General features: G+C 45.0%; 1 long non-coding RNA gene across 2 annotated transcripts in view; it reads left to right on the top strand.

The window, feature by feature from the left end:
- Positions 1–5,057: 5,057 nt before the first annotated feature.
- LOC126510281 (uncharacterized) overlaps positions 5,058–6,767 on the top strand; it is a 279,138-nt gene continuing 277,428 nt past the window's right edge. For both annotated transcript variants that reach the window (XR_007594345.1, XR_007594344.1), the window contains exon 1: positions 5,058–5,278. This is a non-coding gene — a long non-coding RNA (uncharacterized lncRNA). The remainder of the gene's footprint in view (positions 5,279–6,767) is intronic.

Here is a 6,767-nt window from a genome sequence, read left to right on the forward strand (position 1 = left end):
TTAACTTCTAGTTCAACAGAATTTCTATTGTGTAACATTCCTCTCTCTGGGGCTAAGCTCTGGAGGCCAATCTGATGTCAGAGCACAAAGCCATGGCTTTGACATTGGGTTACTAGGTGCAGTCAGGTGTGGAGCCATCTTCAATCTCACCTCTTAGTGACTGGACTCATGTGTTAAGAGTTTTGATCTGAAGTATCTCCTTAAGGCTGTGTATTAAAAGCTTGGTTGTCAGCCTGTGACACCCTTGGCCAGGATTGAAACTTTTAGGAGACAGGGCCTCATGTATGCCTGTGTGTGTGTGTGTGTGTGTGTGTGTGTGTGCATGTATACCCACGTGTACATACCTGTGCCTGCATGTATGAAGCCTGAGACTAGCACTAGTTGACTTTCTTTATTGATCTCCATCTTACTTTTCTGAGACAGGAAAATGAGCCCAGATCTTTCTATTTTGGTTAAACAGGTTGGCGAGCCAGCCCCAAGAATCCTCCTGTCTCCATATTCCCCCAGTGCTGGGTTTACAGGTATATATCAGCATATGTGGCTTTTATGTCAGTTCTGAAGAGTCCAAACTCAGGCACTGAACTCTCTCCCCAGCTTTTATTTTCCATTTCCTAATGCACAAGGGTTTTAGCAATAAGTCTAGAATAGTTTCTACTTCTTGTTCACCAGGTCTAGTCAGTAGGGTGTCATCAATGCAAAGGACCAGTGTGATGTCTTGTATTAGGGAAAGGATATCAAAATCTCTGAGAACAAACTCATAGCACAGGTCTGGCAGACTGATTTGCTCTGAGACTAGCACCGTGAAGGTGTACTGTTTCGCTTGCCAACTGATCCCAATCAGCAGGCTTTTGAACAGGGATGGATTAACATGTACTTGCCAGCCTCCCAGCTGCGTTCGAGGTCCTATGCGATGTGTTAATTTGCTCAACTTATCATACCACATTTGAAACACCAGAAGCAATCGGGCCGCCACGTGACTATGTTTACAACAATCCACTGCCATTTTCTAATGACCCATCTGTTTTCTTCATGAGCTGTGTAAGCATTGGATGAGAATGCAATGGAAATCATCAACTGGACTCTTCCAAGCCCTTGGTAATGGTACTAACACCTGCCATCCTTCTGGAAGGTACAATTGCTTTTGATGAACCATTTTCTTAAGCAGAGGCAGTTTTAATGGCTTCCATTGGCCGTTTCTACCTTAATAGCCCTCATCCATCACAGGTCAGGGAATGAATTTAGAGATTGTGTTGGCAGCTAAGTGTGACTCTTTCTTTTTCTTTTTTTAAAAAAAGATTTATTTTTTTATGTGCATTAATGTTTTGCTGGCATGTATGCATGCATGGGGGTGCCAAATCCTCTGGAATGGGAGTTACAGACAGTTGTGAGCTGCCATGTGGGTGCTGGGGATGGAACCAGGGTCCTCTGGAAGAGGTCCTCTTAACCACCAAGCAATCGCTCTAGATCAAGTGGGACTATTTCAAGTATGCTTTTTAGAACCTGGAAAAGAAACTACAGGGAGGGCTTGGGTACTTCCTGAGTCCCCATAACACGAATTTTAAAATCTCCACTAGCCCCTTTAATTCCATAAGATTCAGCTCTGACTGGAAGGTTACAGAGATGTTTTCAACCTTCTAGACCCCGGGTCAGTTTAGAGCCAGTGTCTAGTAGTTCTCTCATAGATCTGCTTATTTTCTTGATCTCAATGCATGATTACCTTGACAAGAGGACACAGGTACCTTTGTTAAGGACTGGGAGGAAAATTAAGAAAATCAAATTTCAACAGTATACCAGGGTCCTCTTTTGAGGAGTTCTGGTCTCTCCTTTATTCTCTCCTTTATTCAAGGAATTCTAAGGCTATGAACTAGCTCAAGTTTGGAAATTGAGAGGTGATGATGTTCTGAATTTTTTGTTTTTGTTTTTGTTTTTGTTGTTGTTTAAAACAGGGTCTCATGTAGCCCTAGCCAGACTCAAACTCACCATGTAGCAGAAGCTAGCCTTGAATCATTTCTGCCTCTACCTCCAAAAATGCTGGAAACACAGGTGTGTGTGTGTATGACCACACCTAGCTTGAATTTCTATTTTATGGGATGAGTTAGGCTTGACTTAGAGGTCTCTGTGCACCAAAGTAGTGGGAATTTAATGGGATTCTAAAAGTATTGGGATTTACCAGGTCACGCAGATGGTCTGCATGAGCCATCCTCTTTGGATTGCCACTTGGATTCTGTTGTCTCTTAAAGTAATATCTTGCCTTCAGCAGCGGGGTTACACTTGGCCTCTGCCACACTGGGATCTGCCAAGGTAGTTAGATTTTCCAATTGAGTGGCGACAATTCCCATTGTAGGGTCCTCTGGCAGAGAAGAACCATCCCAGAGCTCTTTCTTGAAGGATGCTTGTGTAGTTACGGAGACCAAGAAGTCCTGAAATTTATCATCTGCAAGATGCAGAACCTAGAAATATGATGGTGCTGTTCATCCCGAGTCCAAAGGCTTGAGAACTAGGGAGTGCATGATGACATAAATCTCAGTCTGAAAGTTTGTGAGTCAGATGTGCTGGTGACCAAGGCCAGAGAAGATGGACATCTCAGTTCAAGCAAAGAGAACAAATCTGACGTTTCTCTGCCTTACTTTTATGGGTGGGACTTAGGTTTATATCCTCAATGGATTGAACGATTCCCACCCACAATATTTAAAGCAGAGCTTGCTACTTAGTCTACTAATTCAAATGCTAATCTTTTCCAGAAAAAGCTGTATAGTTCTAGCAAGAAAAAGTGATCTACCAAGCTATATATATGGGCATTTTCTGGCTTAGTCAGATTGACTTATGAATTTACCCATATTGGTTTCTTTAAAAAGAAACATCAGGTACATTGTGGTTGGATAGGATAATGGAAATGTGACCAAACCAGACACTGTACTTCCTGTAGATCAGATGGCTTAATAGCTGCATATGTGGGCAGCTTTATGGGATGTAAAGTGAGAATTTACTGATTAGCCCCCTCTTGCTAAAATCCACCGTTCTATAAGGCAACCAGACAGCAGTCAGCCAGACTCGGTTCTTAACCTACCTTGCTTCTCAGCAGCTGCAACCTTGAGTTATCCCTTTACCCGGGCAGCCACCTGTCCTCTGCTCAGCAGGATGGGAAGGATACAACTGGGGTTCCTCCTCATTTGCCCAAATTGAGGTGTCCTTCTTGGGGGAGTAAGCTCTAGGTGGCAGTGGAGACCAACCGTGGATCGTACTTGCAGGTGCCTTTCCTGTGTCTGGACTGGGTTGGTCTCTCCATGGGTCTGCCTGTGATCTTCTTGATGGCGGCCTTCCTTCCCTCTCTACTCCTTGTTTTCCTTCATGGAGCACCTTTCCAACTGGACAAGTTCTCAGCCTCAAGGAACCCAATGACTAGACCTCCTGAAGAAGGTTGGATCAAACACCAGTGACTCTGATGAACTCTGGGCCCCAGCAATGTGGAAAGATTTTCACTTGGACTGCTCCTCCACCACCAATTATGCTGCCTCCTTCCAGTAAACGAAATCAATCATTTACAACAGGCAATGATAGACTCACTCTTTCAGGCATCCTTCCTTTCTTTTTATAAAGAGAAGTCCCAGGAGCAGGGGGCAGGATGGCTTTTGAGCTCTGTCTTTTGCTGGAGCCCATTTCTGCCCAGAGAGGGTAGCCCATGGTTTTCTTTCTACAATTCGCAAAGCCATAGTGTCATTGCTGTTGTTCTGGTTTTTGCTCAGACACAAAGAATCTGGACATTGTGTTCCAGGGGCACACCGAGTCCCTCTCTGGAAGCATCACCACCCAGGGAAACACCTAGCGCTGTTTTACAGGCATACCTGACACCCTCACGGGAAATAAGTGCACCAATAAGAAAACCAGGAAGACAGAGGAATTGGGGCTCTCCAATACTAAGTTCCAAAGAGAGTCGGGCGCTGTACTATGCACTTCCATCAATCACCCCTTTCTAACGCCTCTTTGCCAGTTAGCTACTGTCTCTGCTGAAGAGCAGTTGTGGAGCCAGGCGTAGTTAATGCACACTTGAAATTTCAGCACTTGGAGGTCGAAGCAGGAGGATCAACAAAGGATCTCAACAAAGGCCAGCCATGGGTACATGAGAGATTTTCTTAAAATTCCCAAACCAAACTACAACAATGAAGATACATGACATGGAAACCCAGGCAAGGGAGATGGCTCACTGGGCAAGAACACTGCCATCCAAACATGAGGACCTGCGTTCCCATTCCCAGCATCCTGCCCCTCCCACCACGTTCAGTGAGGAACCCCACCTCAAGGGAATAACGCCAAGAATGACAGAGCAGGACACTACTCCGGAGTCTTCTGGTCTCATTACAGATGCACAGCTACACACACACACACATACACACACACACACACTACTTAAAAAGTAAAATAAAATAAAAGAACTTAGACAGAGGTAAGACTTTTGCCAATGGTCACTCTGCAAGCCAACAGTTGTGTGAAAATTTTGAGATTTTCTCATTCTGTAATGCATCATTTTTACTTCTCCGCAGTGATTTTGAATAAAAGTTGTTTTTGGGTGGTGGAAGTGTGTGTGTGTGTGTGTGTGTGTGTGTGTGTGTGTGTCTCATGTGCTCTGACTCCCCAGGGAATTTTGAGAAGCAAAACAGATCTTCTAGCAACAGGGAAACTTCTCGGAGGCCAGGGTTCCAGTGGCCTACTTGCAGATGGTTACAGAAGCAAGAGTGGACCTCCAAATGAGTTGTTTCCCCCGCCGGCCCCCTAATGGCCCGCAGGCTGCTGAGTGTGGCCGGCCATCCTCTTAGCCCTGCTGGGGCTTTACTGCTTTCGAACTCCCTTTGCAGAACAGGGGCACAGTTGCAACACTCTTTTGCTTGGCCTCAGGACAACTTTTCCACTGTCACCGCCCTGTAGCCTCAGCTGGCACAGAAATTCCAAAATAAATGAACGTGTTGTAAATCGGGAGAAAATATTGTGTCCTTGTGGGGTTGATGTTGATTGCAGCTCAGAGGCTCAGGCGGCCATGACCACAGCTCAGCCTGCATATTTCTGTACCCAAACACGCAGAGGGCCTGCCCAGGCCAGGATTTCTGCAGACATCTCCATTCAGGCTTCTTAAAGGTGTGCGGGAGCTGACAAAGTGCCGTTGATCAGAAGCCCCCAGGCAGGCCAGGGGCCCGGAGTGTCAGAGCCAGCCTAAGACAAGACTCAACAGTCTTCACGGAGCGAAGCGTCTGGGAGCTGAGGCCTGACGATAACACTTTGGCAAGAGGTAGCCCTGGAACAGCACGCTGCTGGCCTCAGGACTGGCCCTCAGGCCCCGGTTTAATTGAGGCTGGCATGAACCAGAGAAAGCCCAATGGAATGAGGCTTCAGGGAGGGGTGGGGTCCGGCTGGCTTCTCAAAGAACCTGTCTGTAGGCTCTGAGGGGCTTGAGAGTCTGACTACCCAGCGTCCTGTTGCTAGGGACGTGAATGCAAGAAAACAATTTATTTTTAAATTAGAAATTATTTATTTAAAATTAAAAAAATTATTTAGACAGGGTTTCTGTTTTCTAGCTCAGGTTGTTCTTGAACTCACAGTTTTTCCAGGTCCCAAGCTCTGGCCTTACAGGCTTGGGCCATCTTCCTTCACCAAAATATCCTTTGAAGTAGAGGGAGCCAGAGGGAGATGAAGGAGGACGCTGGTTTGTCACAAGGCGCTCCTTATTCCTTCGCCTTAAGTACCAGACCTGACTTTTTCTAATCAGCACACAGATGCCAGTGTGGGCTACCTTTCCAGTGTTTTGAATAAGACAGTTATTATTATTAGTTATTATTACTGTTATTAATAGTAACCCACAACTTCTGTTTTAAAATATTGGCTTACCAACTAAGGAATGCTGAGGAACCTGTACACACAAGCGGAACTCATAGTGTGGTTATACACACATACATATAACAGCACATATATGTATATATATGTACATATATATATATATCACAACTATTAAAGGGACCATGAATTTGAGGGAGGTCAGGGGGGTACATGGGAGGGGTTGGAGAAAGGAAAGGGAGGGGGAAATGATGTAATTGTATTATAATCTTAAAAAGTAGAAAAATAAGACAATAAAAATATTGGCTTCTTTTCCAATCATGTGACTTCTGATATACCTAGTCTTGGTCTCTTAGGACTCTGGCAGCAGGGGGTGGGACTTGCTCTTGATCTACCAATCACAGTAGTGCAGTCTGCTTTTGACTCCCAGAAGGATCTATCAGAACTCTGCCCTGAGACTTTTACCCCTCCCCCACCTGCCTTGAAACTTTGGATTTAGAGGAGAAAATAGGTTAAAGAGCTCAAAGATTATAGTTGGGAGTTAACAGGTAACACACACACACACACACACACACACACACACACACCACTGTAGGGATGTGGGACCACAGACAGCTTCTGTCTTTTTTATTGCTTAGGGAAAGGTCTATTTGCAAAACACTTTATGATATTTTGTGTTATTCTCTCCATTTTAACAAATCATATGTTTTAGTGGCCATTTAATGTTTTCTTGTTTGCAAGGGCATTTCCAGGGGAGGAGACCTCTCCTGAATGCTGGTTGCAGCATCCCATGAGTTAGACTCCTGTACTGGCTGGAAAAGGGGAAACAAAGAAGAACAACAGAGTTCACGCATTCCGACTTCTCTGCTTTGTTTACCGATTCGCGAGGGATCTCAGTGACATGTACCCACTGACAAGAACCCGGGTATACCTTTCCTTCTGTGCTG

This window comes from Alexandromys fortis, unplaced genomic scaffold (genome assembly GCF_014885135.2).
Source record: "Alexandromys fortis isolate MF-2015 unplaced genomic scaffold, M_Fortis_MF-2015_v1.1 scaffold_31, whole genome shotgun sequence".
Classification (NCBI taxonomy): domain Eukaryota; kingdom Metazoa; phylum Chordata; class Mammalia; order Rodentia; family Cricetidae; genus Alexandromys; species Alexandromys fortis.